Here is a 21,216-nt window from a genome sequence, read left to right as displayed (position 1 = left end):
TTATTGTAGCATATGTTTTTGGGACAAGGGTAGAGAAACCTGTTAATGGTTTCAGGTTAAAAAATTTTCAGGGCAAGCCACCCCATTTGGATTGGCTCAAACCTATTATACCAGAGGTTGCATTCTGTGGAATGGTGGAGTTCTCTTCAGGAATGATGAACCAAGTCATTGATGATTTATCATCAGAGTGCATAGGCTTTGCATTCAGGTCAGGGATCGGATTGTATTACATCGGAGTTTGTTGGCTCGGAGTTTACTGGGTCAGAGTTCACCTGATCCGATTACTTAAACAATATTTAAATTTCAAATTTTGCATTGAAAAGGGTGCAAAGTTCCTTCCACTTAACTCCATCATACGAGCAAGGGACGACATCATTTCCTCACACACTTTTAGAGGCCTTAGCGCTTGTGCAATTCACGTAAGTAGCGCGCGCATGCATACTCCACAACTTGCTAAGCTTTCTCCTACTTCTGCTTCAGCTATGCCTAAGCCTAAACCTGTTTCTGTCATGAGACCATCGTCAGAAGATGAGCAAGGAGAAGTTGGTAAGCTACGCCCTCGCAGAAAAAGAGTAGTGCTTAGAGTTGATGTATCTGACCCAAAAGACGAGGTCGACGTGCTACCTGAGGAAGAATCAACACCAATGTCATCAAGCAAGATGTTGCAAAGCTTAATGGAGCCTTTCACTGATTTCAGGGTGGAAATTGACTGTTAGGCAGAACGGAATGAGAAGTGGTTGAAGGCAACACGTTTATATGAATTTGCTACTCTACCCTGGGGCCAGTGGAAAGGGAACATTTATGCAAAAACACAAATGGATTTGTTACGAAAATCCAAAGGTGACATTTCTGAGAAGGTACATCTTAGTCCAGGTGTGGTAGCTCAGGTATTTCAGCTTCCCTTTACCTCTGTTACTGCAGTACCAAAATGTTCAGATGAAGATATGAAAAAAGAATTTGGACCAAGAGAAGGAGGTAGGCAGTACTTTATGTTGAAGAATTTAGAGTATTGGAGGAGAGAACAATTGAATTGGTTTTTGGAAAGAGTTTGTTTTCTAGCTAAATATGACTACATGTCTAAGGAAAATTGGGCACCACTGTATTTTGCTGAAAATGGGGGGAAGGTCAGTTGGGCACATTGGGTGTATGATAGGATTCATGTAGAAGTCTTTACCTCGGATAGAAGAAAGACCCAGTTGAGTAGCAGGTTAGCAGCATTTCTGTCTGCTTTGTTTGCTTTTGCTCAAAAATTTGATGTAGGGGAGGTCACAGTTTCTCTCATTACTCCTATAAATGTGGTCGGTCCTGGGCCAGAACAGGGGAGAATATCTGACAAAGCAGAGTTTAGTAAAAGCGTGGATGAAAAGCTGGGGACCATACAGGATTTTATTGAAGCAGGATACACCGAGGATGAGGCCAAGATGGCATTGGCTAGTCATGAGCAAAAACTGCTTATGGGGAATTTGCTCAAGAGTTTGGATGTTGAGACACAAACTCCTAGTAGGGTTATAGGCAAAACATTTAACATGCTCAAAAAGAGGAAGCTGGATAGTGCTTTGCATGAGGTGGCCAAATCATTAGATTTCTCTCCAGCTGGTCCTAGTACTTCTGCTAAATCTAATTTGCTTATTACTAATGTACCAACCGCTCTGAAGATGTTGCAGGAATTACAGGGATTTGTAAGGTATCAACATCACAATATGGAGGAAGAGTTACAAAATATAGCTGAATCTGGTCTATCTAAAGCAATGCTGCACCAACAGTCGGAGTTGGTGGAATCCTTGAAGTAGGAATTGGTAGAGCAGAAGGAGAAACATCAACAAGAGATGAAGGATCAGCTGCAACTACATCAACAAGAGATAGCAAAGGTTAAGCTCTCCTTGGGAATGTTTCAAGAATGGACTAAGGAATTGGAAGGCAGAGTCAATTCTGAGCTGGATCAGGTGTCTAGAAGAAATACAGAGTTACAGGTGGAGAATGAAATGTTACAACAAAGTTTGAAACCTTTGGAAGCTCTGGAAAAGCAAGTATTAGCTCAAGAAGATATCAATGTTTCTGAAGTGCTCATGGATGAAGGGGATCTCAATCTGGTAAGACAACAGTTGGTTGAGGGGATGCAGGATGTTTGGAAAGCAATGAGAGAAAGGCTGACATCAGTTATCAAGTATCCCTATGAGGCTGTGAGATCAGGCTTCATCAGTTCTCATGAAGCTGCCTTATTAGAGACAGTTGAATCTCTGAAGAAAGAAAAAGATGTTTATCAGGAGTTCAAGGATAAACAGTTGCAAGTGGATGAAGAATTCATGGTACAAGGTGGTTCTGCAATTCAAAAATAGTGCATGTTTCTGTTCAAACACTGAAAGCTGTTGAGGAAATTCAGAAGTCAAGTGGAGAAGATTTGCCAATGGAGGTTGAATATCAGAAGGAGATTACAGATGTTAGAAAATAAGACGTAGCTAAATAGATTTTTGAGTAGATTACTTAATGGAGAGAGATAGATTTCACACACAAGAGATTATAGAGTAGAGAGAGAGAGAGAGAGAGTACAAACGATATACGTGGTTCACCCAATGTGGGCTACGTCCACGGGAAAGCAGCCACTCAATGGCTTTAGCACTTCAAAAGAAGAAGTAGTTTACAAAGGGATTAAACCCTTGATAGAGCTCCCGCCTTGCTTCACTCTCACCACCTCACACTCACCTTGTTGCATCAACTTCACACACTATAAATGTGTGTAGAAATGGCCTCCTTTTATAGGCCAAAAGGGCTGCCCTCTCTTATGAGAGACAGCCATGTGTAGCTGCCCTTGTACGAATAAGTCCAAATCGGACCCTCCAATCCGCCCATGTGTGGCCGCCCTTGAGAAGACAAGTCTGCTTTTGAATTCGGCCACCGGCCATTGACTTCAGACCACCGGCCACCGGCCAACCGACCGGTTGTTTTCCGACCACTTTCCGGCCGCCGTCCGGCCATAATATTCCAACGAAAAAAAAAGTATCGGGGGCCTCCGCCCCCGAGGCCTCTAAAGTTGCCCCTGATTTTTGTCCGTGAAAATTTTGGTTTCCGGTGAGTGATTTTCCTTCACGCACGATGGCTTCTCCTCATAATGGGGGCCTTACAAATGTGCGCTTTTACCACATAAAATTACAAGGGTAAATCAGGCTCCATACTTAACAACAGATGCTGCAATATATTGAAGTTCCAGAACTCAGTGCAGCAAAGAATGAGGAGACTGTGGTGACTACAATACAAGAAGCTGATACTGAAACAGTTCTCAAAGATATGTTTGAAGTTTAGGATGGTCACGAATTCTTTTGTCTATCTCTTGCTGATCAAGGGATATGTGGATTCGAGTCAGATTTCAGAGAAATCCACCACCGGGCTGTGCCATGTGTTGACAGGCATATCAGAGTACCAATTTAGTAGTTAGTTGGAAGTGCTTCATCGGATATAGTTAGTCGGATCATAGTTAGTCGGATGTTGTTTCAATCGGATATTTAACAGTTATGATATATCAAGACTGAGGTTGTTATTACCAGTCTGTTTTGTATGATGGTTATAAGTCGGTTCTGGGAGTTGTGATGGCGCAGTTGTATTCAGAGATGTTGTAGCTCTTCTTGATCAATGAAGCACTCTTGTTACCTTAATTTTGAGTTATCAATTCCTTAATGATGTTAGTACTTCTGTGTATTATTTCCGAGTTATGAGATGCTGAAAGAATTGTGATGCACTATGCATTTCCTTTGTTGATGAACCACAACATGTATCCTTATTGCGGTCTCGGTCTTTGCCCTTAAAAAATGGTGGTTTAAAGTTCTTTAACAAGTCATCCACCTCTTTGGCAGTGAGAGTATGCAACGTATCATTAATTGGGCCTTGCCCTTGTGTTCCAACGTGCTCATGCATGTGGGTGTCAGCAGGACTCTTAGACTGTTGATGCATTAACTGAATTACTGATGTGGAAAGTTTAGTAACATTTTCATTTAAAGATTTAAAATTTTTATCCATGACTATCATGCATGTCTGAAGTGCACAAAATTCTTGAATATCGAGAAATTCGTAAGTATCTTCTTTTGCCGTAGCGTCGCGGGTACTCTCCTTGAGAGGATCCGGCTGCAAGCCGTCATTGGTAGGGTCAGGAGTACTTTTCTTCAAAATCTAATGTCATATTGATATCCGAATCCATGGCTACACAGTGCAGTGAAAGACGTACTCAGAAAAAAAATACCTGATGTTGAGAGCACTCGCCAAGTATAGGAGCTTTGCTAACTCCACTTGTGCCTCGTAGAACCTGACCATTGAAAAATAAAGAACTTGCACAATCGGCGTAGAAAGAGACCTCCAAAAAATCGCCCACGGCTCGCAAGGCGATTGAAATCTTGCAGTGGAGATAATTGAATCGTCACCGCTTTGAAGAAGCTTGATAGTTGAAGGCTTCCATAATCGGCGAACGATTATGTTGCATAAACGCCAATCGAAACTGTCACAAGTGTAAAAATATGCAGAAATCTGGAAATTCTGCAAGGACTGAGCGAAATGTCGAGCATTGAGCACGGAGGTTGATGCTCGTGACTTGCCTTGCCTATGGGAAAGACCACCAAGGAGAAGAAAGGCTCAAAAAATTGAATTTTTTGGCCTTGCTATGTGAAAACAAAACTCGAGGGAAGGTGTGTGCGGCTTGCACAACCACAATTAGGCCAAGGGAAGGTGTGTGCGGCTTGCACAACCACAATTAGGCCAAGGGCTCCTAGAATCTTGCCATTGAAGCCATGGCGCTCCTGTCAAGCCAAAGCTCGCGTGATTTCATGCACCACACAACAGTGTCCAAAATAAGAAACGGCACCCAAATTAGTAAGAAGAGACGGCTATTTTGGGAAAAGCTTTAAAAAGAGCACGGTTCACACCTTAAAGCCCTCCTTTTAGGAGTCAAAATTGTGAATTCCTAGAGAGAGAGTGGAAGGGAAACCTCCTAGGCCACCTAAGCTCTGATACCAGTGTAAGAACTAGGGAAACTAGACTAGAGATCCTTCTCCCAACCTCCCATTATATAGGCAGGCTCATAGCCCCTTGCCCTAGACGGATCCCCTATCCACACTGTCTAGCCCGGCCCTTGGCCGTAGTACATGACCATCCTAGTCCTTAGGTTACAGGACCCTTGTCCTGACACTTCCGGGGATCGAACAGACCTAAACTAGAAAAAAACACGAGCGTCTTGTGAAGTTATCCTTTAACTTCCTCTAGGATCTCCTAGAGTAGAAACTTTCTTTTTAGAAACCGCATAGCATAAGATTGTCGTCTTTTGCTGTGTAGAGGTAGCTTGGAAGTAATCCTACTTACTGCGTGCCTTTAGAATTGTAGGATTGTAGAACTAGATTAGGATTTTTAGGATGATTGATAGAAAAGACAAGTCTTAAGATCAATGCTCAGAAAACCATAAGAAATAAGAAAACAAGTGTTTGTGGACACTTTCCATAACCCCATTGCATGAGAACCTAGGTGTAGGGTAAGTAGGATCCGAGGTGGATTTTAGAACTCCGAAAGAATCATTGTGAGTTGTTATTTGAAGTTGCAAAATTTCAGGTCTACGGCTAGAAATAGCACAAAAGGACTCCAAACCACTCAATCTGACTGGAGAGTATGCTTAAAAGTTGTATGAACCAGTGGGTAAGCTCAAGGATACATTGAGGTAAAAATTTCAAGGGTTTGCAAGAACTCAAATTATTTACTTTTTCTTGACAGTTTAGGCCAAATCAAGTTTTGACTTAATTCATAGGCTTAAAATAACTCATGAAAAGATTGTCCATTGAAAACGTGCAAAAATATGTTCATTTTGGGCCTCAAGTAAATAATCGTGATTATTTACTTTCATCTCAAAATTGACCAAGGTTGATATCAATGACTCATTGCATGTGTACAAACAACTTTTGTAAACGCACATAGGATTTGAATCACCAAACTGACAAAAAACTGGATAAAAACTAAAGTTTGTACTGACTTTCGAGAACTTGAGTGTAGATTGGGAAAAAAATAGTCCAAACTCAATGAAATTCGATTCATAGGCTTATATTGATGTGATAGACATGTGTACATGCTCACTTGACCAAAAAGACGCAAAAAGTTGCCAATAGTAAATAATTGTGATTATTTACATCTGCCCCATTTTTCAACTTTTTTGACTAAGTTAGCATACCACTAGTTTTACCATGTTGTAATAAGCCCACAACCCAAATTTGGTAACATTTGGATCATCGGATTGAAAATTGTGACCAAATTTGCAAAGTCAGCCTACGGACATAAAACTGATGACCATTTGACCAAAAATTGTCCAAACTTGATGAAACTGGGCTAGAGACCTTAAGTTATAGTGCTTAACATATCTTTGTCAAGATTAAGACAAAAACATGCAAAAATTTAGATAGACAAATAATCCTGATTATTTACATCTGCTTCAAAAATTGACAATTTTGCACATTTGAGTATACCACAAGATCAAGCATATTAAGTAGAACCACACAAATTAATTTTGGTGCCATTTGGATCACAAAAGTGAGGCTTAAGCCAAATTCTTGAAATCAAAGTCTGCGGACACGAAACAGTTGATAAACTTGAACAGATTTTGTCCAAAGTTGTTGAAACTTGTCCAAGGATCTCAAACAGGTTGTATACTTGGCAAACCAAGCCAAAAAGTGAAAAAACTGAAAATGTAAATAATCGCGATTATTTACTATTGCTATACAGAGCCACCAATTTTGACTTTTGAACTTATACAATGTTAGACCAGCATAATACAAGGCCACCGGACAATTTTGGGCTCAACTGGATCCAAATTGGTACATGTTCACTCAGTTTCCAGGTTGCAGATTAATCCTTTGAAATTTTACCAAAGTCGAATCTAAAAGTCTTAATTCTTGACTCCCATAGCCTGATTTGAAGTGATACACACAGACCAATCATAATAGTTAGCAAAAACTACATAGTCTTTGTGAAAGAATAGCTAACTTGATTGAAAATGATACATGAATCAGGTTGCAGACAAGGAATCAAAAGTTTGAAAGAAGTTACAATCAAGTCAAGTGGAAGAAATTGACAACAAGTCAATCCGATGGTAAGTACTCTATCGAGGGCTTCACAAGTCTTTATGAACCTTAGATCTGGTCGTGTACTAGGAAATCAAGGCATATTTGGAGAAACCTCCAGTAGAGTATCCACCGTAGAAAGTGTGAATCAAGGCAATTCTTTTCACACTATCCTTGAAGAAGTCTTAGACACTTTCTCAGATTCAACATATGAAATGTCTTCTTATTCGAATCGCTCAGAAACATACAAGTTGAAAACCCTGATGTGATAGACAAATGGGGATTAGAAGTAAACACCATAATTCCAGAGATTGGAGCTAAAGGACCACCAACTTTAGAATTTGAGGGATACGATCAAGCTGATTTGAAGCCCTTGAAACGGCTTAGTACAGATAAATTGATAATCCTAGGATTGGAGTCTATTGTTGGGAGGATAGAAATGTAAAAGATCTTCTATGGACTTTGCATGCCAAATTAGGATAACTAACGAGCATGAAGATCATTTATATCTTCAAGATCAAAGATAAGGGATCAGCAGATCTACCAACCTACCTGTCTAGGGATTGTTATAGCAACAACTTTGTTATGATGACTCCTGAGGAGGTAGGGCAAACCAAACACCAAGGGTATTCCATAAGGAATTGGATATTGGGCCAAGGACCAGAAACTATTCCAAGAGAAGAACACCATGAGAGATCCTCTGAGAGTAATGTTAAGAAACCAAAAACCATGTCATCATGAAGAAAACCAGGTGACACTAAAGCCAGTCCAGGGCTACATGAGTCACTATTCCCAACAAATTGGTTTGAAGGACTCAGAACATGACCAACTGCCAGGAGACCGGGAGTTGAACCAAATTGACGTGTCAAACCAGCTGATTTTCAAAAATGGGTCAAAAAATACAGTGGATTGTGGGATCCATACGACCACTTAGCAAGCTTTAAGAAAGTGCTAAGAGCTGAACGCATATTCTATTTTCATACTCAATTCGAGGGGTTTCGAATGACATTACAAGGAAAATCATTAACATGGTTCCAAAACATTCCACCAAGGTCAATCATGGACTTGAGCACATTAGCTCAAGGATTTGTAGAGCTGCTTGTTCCAAAACGGGGACTAAACACAATACAATATCTCAAATTTACAGCTTTAAGCAGAAACAAGGTGAGTCTGTTAGGGATTGTGCAGCTCGAATGAAACAATACATTGCCAGATGTCCAGAGCTAGAGATACCTGCAGAAGAACGGATAGTATCATTGTTTCTAGAGGGACTGCTAAACAAAGAACTTCATGCTATACTATATAGCAAGAAGCTTACAACCCTAGAATAGTGTGTCAGATGCTATTGACTTAGGAGACAATTGTGATATTTTCAACAAAGAAGATGTCCCTAAGGATAACCAAAGTGAGAAAATAGAATCCACTAAACCAGCACAAGTGGGAACGGCTGCTGCAACACCACTTTTAGCCATAGAAGACATGCTCAAAAGGATGAATGACATGCAAAAAGCACCTATGAGAGGACCAGGGCAAGGGATACCTCAATAGGGACAACCAATTAGACCATAGAAATGGTGTGCAATCAAGGGTAAATGGACCAACCATGAGAGCAATGAGTGCTACTACCGACCAAAGTATGATGGGAATGTTCAGTATGTGCCTATGCGGTCACAAGGACAACCCATATACAGATATCAACCCAATATAGCACCAGCTCAAAGAACACCGATGGGTATGGAAAGAACTCAACCCATGTTGGGTCAACAGCCTCCATATCGGAGACAAAATGCAGTGCCTGTAAAGTACATGCATTCAGAAGGAGTCATAGATGAACAAGCACTAGTGCCTGTTACACCCTATGCTGAGCCTAGTCCATCTACAGTAATGGTAGAAGGAGAGTGGTATGATTCACATCCACCACCAATAAAAGAACCTGTGACTTATACTCCACCAGAGCTTGCACCAATGTATTATGTAGCTAATCAAGGTGTTAGACCTCATATGGTAAGACCCATGATTAAGCCAAGAACGGAAAACTGTAGTGCAGATGATCATTGCAAAAATGAATGCCCACAGCCTGACAAAAACCTCAAGCCAGTTGAAGCTTATTGCATACAATGTTGCAAAAAAAGACACTTCCCGGAAGATTGTCTTAAAAATCCTTTAAACAAGGGTAAAACAGTAGTGAACGTAGTCCAAGTGATACCTACTAGCTCATCTGAGAGTGAACCAATTGTTCCAATCAAGGTAATCACTAGAGCTCAGGATAAGAAAAAGAAACATAACTCCTCTGATGATACAGATAATATAAAAATTTCCTCTGAAAAGACCAAAAGAAGTAGAAGCAAAAGGTACGAGATGAGAAAACAGAAACAACAAGCTAAAATCAAGGATAAAGCAAAGAAGCTATTTCAGGAAAAGGTGAAAGAAACTGGAAGCGAAATCAAAGAAACCACCCTGAATTCTGGAGGATCAATTTTGGTTGATAAAATTTTTGAGCCTATTAATGCAGCCTTGGAAGCCTACCAAGCAGGACTTAAAGCAGTCCAAAACATGGTAAACAAATGGAAAAACTATCCTTCTCTAGACATGGAAGCAGCTACGCTTGAAGCTTATCAAAATTTGGTAAGAATCACACAAGAGATGCTGGAAAAACAAAAACCCAAGCTCGAAAGTATGGCAAAACCTGCAGAGCTTGTGGTAAGAGACAATCAAGAAAAATCCGAAGTGGTGGTAGAATCCCATCTTGAAACAAAAGAGCTAGGACTTATAGTGCCGGACAACGAAGATGCCTTAGACGGAATCCCATTCGCAGAAGAAGACTATCCAGGACACTTATGGAAAAAAGTTAGAGAGATCAATTATGGGAGCCTGACTCTAAAGTCAGCTCCTATAGAGGAAGTTTGGTTAGACAATCTACCTCTTGATCTCGACATGGATGTACAATCCTTGTATAGGGATTGCATATCTGAAGCTTCAGGAATGTCTAAACCATTTACCTTAAAAACATTACCCTCTTACTTGAGAGATAATGAAGATGAATCCATAGTGTGTAAGACCACTCAGGTAAAAAGAGCGGAACAAACCCTAGAAGTAGATAGCATTCATTCAATCATGTCTACACCCATCCAATGCAATCTTAATTTAGGAGAACTGTTAAAAATCAGACCATATCTATGGAATGATTTATAGATAACCTTGGAGAAGGTGGGAATAACGGGGCTAATCGCAAAAAATATGGGAAAATTAAAACACAAAATGGATAACAAAGAGATTCGATCTGTTCCAATGAACAAAGTCGAAGAATATTACTAAGGGAAATAAGGAAACACAACCCTTCCAGTGAAATATAATGACATAGAAACCATGGAATTACTGGATAGAGGGGCAGGCATAGCCATAGCCATGAAAGCAGTATGGGAATCCTGGGGACAACCAGCCATTAGACAAACTTGAATGAAATTGCTATTGGTTGATGGACACATCGAAAAACCCTTAGGACTGCTTGAAAAAGTGATAGTTAATTCTTATGGAAAAAGTGTTAGCACACTTTTGCCATAGTAGACTTTCGAAAGAAACTCAATAATGAAATCACATTGAGGATACAACTCATCCAAGATTGGGGAAACAATTATTTGTACTTGAATCAAGCGGGATCAATAACAAGGTTTAATCTAAAAGATCACACTTATAGAGATGTCATGAAAACGCCCATACAAGAGTTCGATTCAGTCTCTTCGGCTGAAACTAAGCTTCCCTCTTGGTTGAACAAAGACACTCCTATTTGGATGTGCAGAGCTTCAAAAAACGGGAGCTTAAAAAGAGAAGAATGTATCTTAGAAAGAGATTGCATATACAAATCCTATGTACCTGAACCCTTTCCAGAGCATTTGTTTGAGCCATTTGAGTGGACTCAAATTTTAGCGACAATGGATGTGTGTGTGAATATGTCTATGCCTATTTAATTTTGCAAGGAGGATGGCTATGACATAATTCCCATACAAATAATCTCAACCCTCCACATTGAAGATGAAATCAAGGAACCCAAGGACTTTATGAAAGCTCAACAAGTCTTTCCAGACCTCTACTACAATGCAACAGATGAGTTAGAATAACATTCAGCTACCTCAGATATCAAAAAAAGAACATGTGAAAGCTAAGTTACTCATGAAAGGAGGGGAGGACATGTTTTTTGACTTTCCAAATCAAAAATCGAGAAGACAGAAATGGTATAGACAAAAAAGGGACACCAGGAGCGTGAAAGCTAGACCTATGCCATCCGTCTCCAGTAGAACACAATTCTTAATGCAGATAAATGCACATGATTGTGTTAAGGACAAAATTATTGGCAGATATCCTTCAAACGAAAATTCAAAAATCTCAAAAACATCGAAAAAAATGAGAAAAGAAACTCAAGCAAAGCCAAAAAAAGAGAACAAGGAGTCAACCATGACACGAGCTGAGCGGAAAAAGAAATATCAAGAGTTGAAAAAAGCTCTAAAGGAGATATATACGACAGAAATGAAAACCACAGAAGAGGATAGTAAAGATGTAATGATTGTTCCATCCCATTACAAGAAATATACTCTCCAAGATTAAAAAATCATAGTTGAACAACCTGTTAGAGAACTACAAAAACAAGGTGAGTCCTACGAAGGGCTTGAAAACGGAAAAAACATAGATTTGGCCGAACCAGGAGAAGAGCGTATAGGCCTGCCTACATTGCAAATGACCTTACGGAAGAAGAAGAAGAGATTTTGTTAATCTTACTGAAACAATACCAAGATATCTTTGCTTGGTCTTACAAGGATCTCAAGGGTGTTGACCCAAAAATCTGTCAACATACAATAACCATGAGTGATGATGCTAAACCAAGTAGACAAAGGCCATACAGATACAATGAAACATTCGCCAGAAAGATCAAAGAATAGATTGAAAAACTAAAGGAAGCCGAATTCATTTATGAAATTGAACACACAGATTTGGTGTCTTCAATTGTGGTAGTACTAAAGAAAAATGGAAAATTATGAGTGCGTGTCAACCTCAAGAAAGTGAATGCAGCTACCATTAGAGACAACTTTTCTCTTCCAATCACTGAGCATGTTTTAGAACGAGTTGCAAGAAAAGAATCTTACAGCTTCTTAGATGGCTTTTCGGGATACAATCAACTTTTGGTTGACCCAAAAGATCAGCATAAACTGCTTTTGCAACAGAATGGAGTATTTTTGCCTATCGGGTTATGCCTTTTGGGTTAACTAATGCTCCTGCCACAAGTTCAAAGATTGATGAGCCATGCTTTTAAAGAATATCTTAGGAAATTCTTGGAAGTATATATGGATGATCTATGCGTACATTCATCAATCCAAGCTGATCATTTTGAACACCTCAAAAAAGTATTTAAAAAATGTAGACTTATAGGATTTGCTTAAATCGTGAAAAATGCACATTTATGGATAGACAAGGAAAAATTCTTGGACATATAATGTCTAAAAACAGCATAGCTACCGATATGGATAAAATACATGTTATTGCTAATTTGCCTAGACCAACAACAATCAAGGGGGTTCAAGCCTTCATGAGACATTGTGGATATTACAGACGGTTCATTTACATGTATGCTATAATTGCAAAATGATTACATACTTTGAATGGATTAATGACTGTGAAGAATCCTTCATGAAGCTTAAGCAAGCTCTCACTTCAGCTCCAATATTGAAAGCACCAAATTGGAATAAGATATTCCACATTCATATAGATGCTTCCAATTTTTCCATCGGGTGTATACTAGCTCAACCAAGAGATGAGAGAATTGATTTTCCTATTTCTTATGCTAGCCGACAGTTGAACATGGCGGAAAATAATTATACCAACATAGAAAGGGAAGGATTAGGAATGATCTATGCCATAAAAAAGTATAGACATTAGCTATTAGCAAACAAATTTGTGTTCTTTGTGGACCACCAAACCTTATTGTACTTGGTCAACAAGCCATGCAGCATAGAAAGAATAGTGAGATGGTTCATCATTCTTCTAGAATTTGATTTCACTGTAGTTGTAAAAAAGGGCACTACTCATCAAAGAGCGGATTATTTTTCTAGGATTGTTTCAGGGGAACCACCTAAAGGAGTAGACGCTGATCTACTAGATGCATATCTGTTCTCCGTGGAAATGATAACTCAATGTTCAAAAAATATGGTATCATTGATGACCATAGATCAAGTGGATTTTCAAATATCACTTCCTATTACAATCGGATTAATTGAGCAACTGGCTATGTATCAATTACTAGGTGGGAGGATATACAAAAGAAACCGAGAAGGAATATTTCTCTTATGCATTAATCCTGAAGAGAAAACCCAATACCTAAGTCAAGCATATATTACCATAGTAGAACTTCACTTTGCGAAAGACCAAACTATGCAAAGGATCTTGAGACTTGGAGTATTTTGGCCAACTATGAGGAGTGATGTTCGCTCTTTTGTAAAGGATTGTCCTCAATGTCAAAAGCAAATACCCGTACCTCATGTAACATTATTCCAAATGTCACCTGTACCTAAGTGGAGTAACTATCTAGTTACTTACTTATCGAGCCGAACATTTCCTAAGGATATGAGTAAACGTCGTCAAAGAGCAATTGAAACAGAAGCAAGAGACTATGCTCTTTATTAAAAACCAATCGTATTGGAGAGGTAAGGATCAACATTTGCATCTTTGTGCAAATGAAAATGAATATATTCCAATTATAGAACAAGCACATGCTGGATTAGCTGAAGGTCACTTTTTTAGTGAGACCACTGCAAGAGAAATCTTAATGGCATGCATATGGTGGCCAACACTTTTTGCAGATGCCAAAGAATATATTCGGAGATGTGATGCTTGTCAATGAGAAAAAGTGCCAACAAGAGTAGATAGCATGCCCTTAAGACCAATGATGGGAGCTAGAGCTTTCACAAAATGGGGTATAGAATTTGTTGGGACAATACAGCCACCTGCTTATAGAACCCAAGCTCAATATATCATTGTAGCTACGGACTATTTGACCAAGTGGGCCAAGGCTAAAGCAACTCAAAAGAATGCTGCCAGAACCACTACAGCATTCTTATATGAGTATGTATTCACAAGATATGGATTGTCAATAGAAATTGTCAGTGATCGAGTATCTGCTTAATGAATTTATGGTAATCCATAAAAAATCGGCTCCCTAGCACCCACAAACAAACGGACAAGCTGAGCATACGAATAAAATTCTTAGTTGAGATAGATTAAGCGAATTATTTATCATGATTCAAGTGTAAAGTGAGATGAATCTTGAACAAGCTGAGATAGATTAAGCGATTTATTTATCATGATTCAGGTGTAAAGTGAGAGTTCACACTTGGAAAAAAATCTATTTTTGGTATTTAATGTTTAAAGAGGTTGAAGACGTTGATTAAAAAAGTAATGTAAATGGTACTAGAGTTTGATTTTAGATGTGTATTTTGTAATTAGTTCTGTTTGAGTTTGTAGATCTTAAGAAGATGGTGAAAGGATATGAGTGGAACTACATAGAAGAATTGGCCAGTGGAAAGACTATATCAAAGTTGAAGTGTAAGACCTACAGCCATAATTTTAGTGGAAACACGCACAGGATAAAACAAAACATGTTCAAAATTCTTGGCTTGATGTAATCCCCCAAGAGGTATTGAAGAAAAATTTCCCGAGTGGGCGCTCAAGGCAAAGAGAGCACATCTTGAAGGAAAAAAAAAGAGAGGTCCGAAAATCATGGCTCCATCTATGGCTAGGGACATCGAGATGACACTCAAGAATGATCAAAACCCTCCCTCTACCCCTGATTTAGGTCATGGAGGGCGTCATTCATCCTTTGCTGGGGATTGTAGATCTAATCCTATCGGAAGCTCTACTAACATAAGCCAAAGTGAAGCATGGACTGGAGGAGAACCTGCATCAAGTGGTTCTACTTTGCCTCAGGCATTTGGTAAAATATGACTGCTTGAACTCCATCTTAAGTGGACGCAAGCATTTTTTGCATGTGGAATTCCTTTTAATGTCATTTGAAATCCTATCTTCAAAGATGCTTTAATGAGCACGGCGAAGAAGGGCTTTGTGGTACTTGATTATAAGAATATGCATACAGAATACTTAGATGAAGTGAAAACTACATCAAAAAATATCTTAAAGCGCACAACTCTTGATTATGTGCCACAGTATGGATGCACAATTGCTCTAGATGGTTGGACAAATTGTTAGAAGAAACCATTGATTAATGTGATGTTGATTTTTCCAAGTTGTTCCATCTTCCTTGAGGCGATCGACACATCCTTGAAAGAGAAAACTAGTGGATATCTTGCTGGTGTGTATGAACGTTCGATCAAAAAGGTAGGAGGACCTAAAAATGTGACAGCCATTGTCACAGATAATGCATCTAAACCACAAAGCTGCTGAAAAAGCAATTGAAGCAAAGTATCCAGAGATAACATGGGTTCCATGTGCTGCTCACACTTTGAATCTACTCTTAAAGGACTTTGGGAAAGTTCCTTCTATTAAATAAAATCTTCTAGATGAAAACCACCTGGTGAATTTTATAAGGGAGCATTCATTTTCTTATGCTTTGTTCAGAACAAAGTTCCCCACCAAAAATTTACAAATTTTTGTGTGACCCGTTTTGCGACAGCATATTATGTTCTGTCAACACTGCAACAGGTTAAAGCGGCCCTTGTTAAGTAGTGGCAGATAGAAGATGGGACATTTGGCTTGATAAATATCCCAAGTATGAACCTGCTATAGCTAAATGCTATCAGCTTGTAAACTCTCCTATTTTTTGGTGAAATGTAGACAAAATTGTTATTGTCATAGAACCCTTCACTCATTTGATACGATTAGTGGACAAAGAAGCCTCTATCTTTGGACGGGTTTACTGGTATATGCATGAAGCCACTTGCAAGTTAAAAGAATGTACATTTTATGTAGGAAAGAAAAAGCCATGATGATGTCGTTTGTCAAAAGGTGATGGGAGAAGCTGCATACTCCTTTGCATGGAGCAGGTTTCGAGAAATCTTCAAACAATGAAGTGATCAGTGATTTCAAGAAAGTGTGTGCTCAACTATTTGGCAATGTGGATGGACAGGTGGCATACACATAGAAGATGGCATATACTAGCAGAGAAGGAATGTTTGGGAATCCTTGGCATATAGATGCTATCAAGACGATGAGTGCACCAGTTTGGTGGAAAGAGTACGATGGAGAAAAGTGGAACTTCAATATGTGGCTGTGAGAGTATTGTCTATTGCCGATTCGAGTGGTAGCTGTGAAAGAAATTGGCCTTCGTTTGCTTTCCTGCATACTAAAAAACGAAATTGATTAAGTCCTGAATGAGCTGCGGATTTGGTTTATGTATTTTGTGAACATGCAACTTATGCACAAGACAACGAAGTTAGCCACATGTGCTACATAAGAAATATTTGGGCGCTTTCAAACACAAGAAGCAATTGAAAATGAGCTCAGCTCCGATGATGAATTGGAATGGAACCCGGAAGATATTGATCCAGAATGTTCATATGTTGAAGAAATTGATGACATGGTGCCTATGATTGAGGGGAAGGATGAGCTATAAAGTTTGTATGTATTTTCTATGAATTTTGTAATGTGAAAAGTTATGTAGAGTTTAGCTTCAAAATCTCTCTCTCTCTTCCTCCTTTTTTGTCTCCCTTTTTTTTTCCATCTGCTCCATATCATTGTCAAAAAGAGAGAGAGAGAGAACAAAACTTACACAATTGTAACAACAGTGGACACGTTCATTTGTTGCAATAAATAAAGATTTACATACCAAAAAGAGGTTTTCATTACAAATATTGAGATTTAAGATATAAAAAGAGCTTATTACTGAGAGGGAGATTCAATTGAAATCATGGGTTGCATCTCCTAAAAGGTCAGATACACGAAATCTTGATTGGCCAAATGAGTCGCTTGCACCCGCATTGCCCATCTCTTCTTTGTTAACATGCCCATACTTTGCCTCATACCATGCCAACTTTCTTTCTAGAAGTGCTATACGAGCCCGTAGCATGGCTGGGGTCTCTCCTTGACTTGCCAAATCCACGCCTTGGGTTCCAAGCTGCTCAATGACTGCGGTTTCTTCGGGCAAGTATGTATATCCTCTCTTGCGAGGAGGGTCTTCTTGATTAGCTTCCCGTGCATGAATCTTCTTGGTTGGGCGTCCTTTGCCAACACCTCCTCTAGTGGGATGATCGTTCCAATCAACTTTGAGCCGCAATACATAGTAGCAATAGCATTGTTGTACAAAATAAATTGCCACTTGATTTTTGTTTAGTGGTGATCTGTACACTTGGATAAATCTTGCAAGGATATTTTTTGTGAGGACAATGTGTTGGAAAATCTGAAACCTTCAAGGGAGCAAAATAATGTTTAGTATTTCCACTGACTCAAAATAATGTGTTGCGTACAAAGTGATTCAGGCATAACTGTCTGCATTGCCTGTAATTCAGTGGCTCCCCTTGAAGTTCTGATTCGTCTTGTTGGTTTGCAACCAAAGCGCTGAGATCTCCTTGAGCCACCTGAATCTCGTCCTCTTTGTGAATTTGTTGAGCCAATGCATGATTAAGCAAAGGATCATTTGGCTGCTGTGCATTCTGGTCGGGAGCAATATCTTCCATAACTGAAATGCAAAATAATAAAACTTTAGTGAAATAGGTCTTAACAATTGGAAAAGAGAGATGTTTTAGAGAATTGAGTGATCCAACTTGAAATACTTTAAAACCTCAACTTGAACAACTTTAAAGGCGTAATTGAACACCATTAATGAAACACTTTAAATATCACCACACTAAATATTATCACACATTGCACACCATTAATGTCAAAAAAGGTGATTAATGGTTTAATCATCAACATGCCTCAAGACAGATTTGCGGTTACAATATGATAGCCAACATTATGGCCTCCATTCAAACAAAGGCTTAAATCCCATATCTTAGGTCTATCTAAGGGTTTGGGCAATTTTCCACTAGCAAGATGTTTATTTACATTTTGCAAAAATTCGCACTTGAGAACCTCAACAGGCTCTGGAATACACGCAATCAAGTGTCTAAGAATATATGAGATACTATATGTATCAGATGCCTTGGTGAATGGAGGAGGATTGGTGATGATATTTTCAAGGGCAGTCCATGGATAATCTCATTCAAATTGAGCTCTACATTGAGGGGTGAGATTTGGCAGCTTGGAAAATGTTGCAGAGGTGCTTGATGGTGTGCTTTGCCCCCAGTCCGGAATGCCAATATACACTCCTCGCTCGCCAAAATGAAATAGAATATTTATAGTGTGTAGATCATTGTGAATGAATTTGTGACTATGCACGAATTTAATTGTCTGTAGAAGAGCATTACAAATTGGCAAAATGTTATGTGTGAACTGCTGTACAGTTCCAAACGTGTGTTGGAACTCTCTTTTGCAGGCTTGCTTCCATCATGATGACATGCCTGAATCCACTGCTCAAGATGACCTCCATTCCAAAGCTTGAAGATCAGCATAGGTCTTTTGATATACCGAACAAGAGAATGAGGAAATATCATGACACAATGTTGAACAGTTGTAGCAGTTGCCTCCTCTAGCATGATCTCTAATGTCGGCTTGCTTCCTATTTGGTCTTTGTAGATCTTTGTTGCATAGACAGGATCTTTGAAGAGAGGATGAGCCACTAATACTAGTTTTACATTTGCAAAACGTCCCTCACCTAATTGGGGTGCTTGCAAGTGAAAGATGAAATGCTCCCCAAGTAAGTGTAAGACAGGAAGACATATCGTATTATCCAGGTGTATAGCTAAGGGTTGAGCACCTGATGGAGGAGGTACATCCTCTTCTATCCTAGGACGTTTTGAAGAGCCTTCAAACTTATCTTTGCTCTTCAATTCTGAATGTAGCTTTTCTACAAGCTGCATTCGCTCTTTGATTTTAGGTTTGGTTTTGATTTTTGGATGAACCATACTTTCAAAATTTCTAGTGACTTGACCCAATAGTTGCTTTACTGTGTTATGCATCACTTCATTTTACTGTGTTATGCATCACTCCATTAGTGCGCAAAGATGGGTCAAACAAAATTGGGAATACACTACATAGCTTCAACCAACACTGTTCCACAAGTTCAATCACAAAATCATTGAACTTTGCCTGCAGTGGATCAAATGCTCGTCACAAATGATCATCTGAAGCTCCATAGAGAGACAAAATTGGAGCATCACTAATGATTTTGCGATGCTGATGTGTTAACTTTGTCTCTACCACGATTGAAGTAAGGTCTCTACTTTCAAATTGTACACAAGTTCTAATACGCATTTGTATTTTTTTGAACCATCACTCCTTATTTAAGATATTCGAGTTCAAATTATGAATCGTAGGTTGAGAAAACCTAGAAATTAAAATTTACGCTACAAAATTCTGACATGTTTAGCTATATGAATCACTAACTAACTTATTGCAAGACTTATTTACTGGTTGTAGAATTTTCTTTTACTACTGTAAAGTTAATATAAGACTATAAAGTTTAACTTAAAAATGTAAAGTAAATTATCATTAAGGAAATAAATAAAATAATTATAAAGACAAAAGAATAGACAGGGATGACAAATGAAGGCACATGGATCACATAGGAGGGGACAAAGTGGGACACACTGTCACATGAAAAAGGAGAGGCTACTCTTGACTAATCTTAATGAGGGGGGGCCTGTGTGGCCTTATCTTTTGATGATAATGACAAAGTGGTCAAGCTCATGGGTACCAAAAACGCGGGTATGATTTTTGGGAATATATATATATATATATAAAATTAAAAAAAATATTTTTTTTTGAAAAAATAGTTGGATGTTTTCTTTTCTGTTATAAATAGAGCATCCATGCTCACACTTTAGACATAGAGATTGCCTCTATAGCGCTCACGAAGTGCTGCCACTTCTCTTAGCGAGAAGGCGTCCACAAACCAGTAAGAGAGCAAAAACTCTAGTGGACTAATAAGGTGCGTATTAATTGAGCATTCAATTAGTTTTAAGAAGGATATACTCTAATCTCTCTAATAGATTAGTAAGATTCAATTAGTTATGTGTGTGTGTGCTATCTATTACTCTAATCTCTAATGGAGTAGTAAGATTCAATTAGCTATGTGTGTGTGTGCGCTATCTCTTACTCTAATCTCTCTAATAGATTAGTAAGATTCAATTAGCTATGTGTGTGTGTGTGCTATCTTTTACTCTAATCTTCTAATAGATTAGTAAGATTCAATTAGCTTTAAGAAGGATATGTGTGTGTGTGTGTGCTATCTCTTACTCTAATCTCTCTAATAGATTAGTAAGATTCAATTAGCTATGTGTGTGTGTGTTATGTATTACTCTAATCTCTAATGGATTACTAAGATTCAATTAGCTTTAACAAGGATATGTGTGTGTGTGTGTGCTATCTTTTACTCTTATCTCTCTAATAGATTGGTGAGATTCAATTAGCTTTAGAAAAGGATGTGTGTGTGTTCTCTTTTACTCTAATCTTTCTAATGGATAGTAAGATTCATTTAACTTTAGAAAAGATGTGTGTGTATGTTTTCTCTTACTCTAATCTCTCTAAGTATACCTACTCTCTCTAGTTAGTGCATCTTCACTATTAACTTATGTATGGTTAATTGAAAGTTAATACATAAGATATTCTTATTATACATGATGAAATTCTCATTCACCAATTTTATTGTCAATTAGATTAAGTAGAATTTTGAATAATACTAAAAATTGATTTAGTTAAAGTATAGAAATTGAAGTTAGAATTGGATTAGAAATGTGAACATAAAAGTAATGCATTCCTAAACTTTCACTCATAGTTTACACATTTAGTTTTTGATTAATTACGATTAGCAAATATTTGATGTATAGAAATTAGATGTAAAACAACAACAATAAGTGTGGATCCGAGTTGGCGAGGGTTCAAATATAGACTCTCTTTGAAAACAAGGAGATTACTAGGGAAATTGACCAATTTAAAGTTCTAAGTGTATAACATAATTGTAGTAGAAAAAAAATGGCTCCAAAGCGTGCTCGAACCCAAGGCGCTAATGATCATGAAGCTGGTACAAGTAACGGTGGAACCCCTG

This window comes from Adiantum capillus-veneris, chromosome 11 (genome assembly GCF_014529385.1).
Source record: "Adiantum capillus-veneris isolate H3 chromosome 11, ASM1452938v2, whole genome shotgun sequence".
NCBI classification, from domain to species: domain Eukaryota; kingdom Viridiplantae; phylum Streptophyta; class Polypodiopsida; order Polypodiales; family Pteridaceae; genus Adiantum; species Adiantum capillus-veneris.
The sequence above is the reverse complement of the archived record's forward strand: the minus strand, read 5'-3'. Positions refer to the sequence as shown.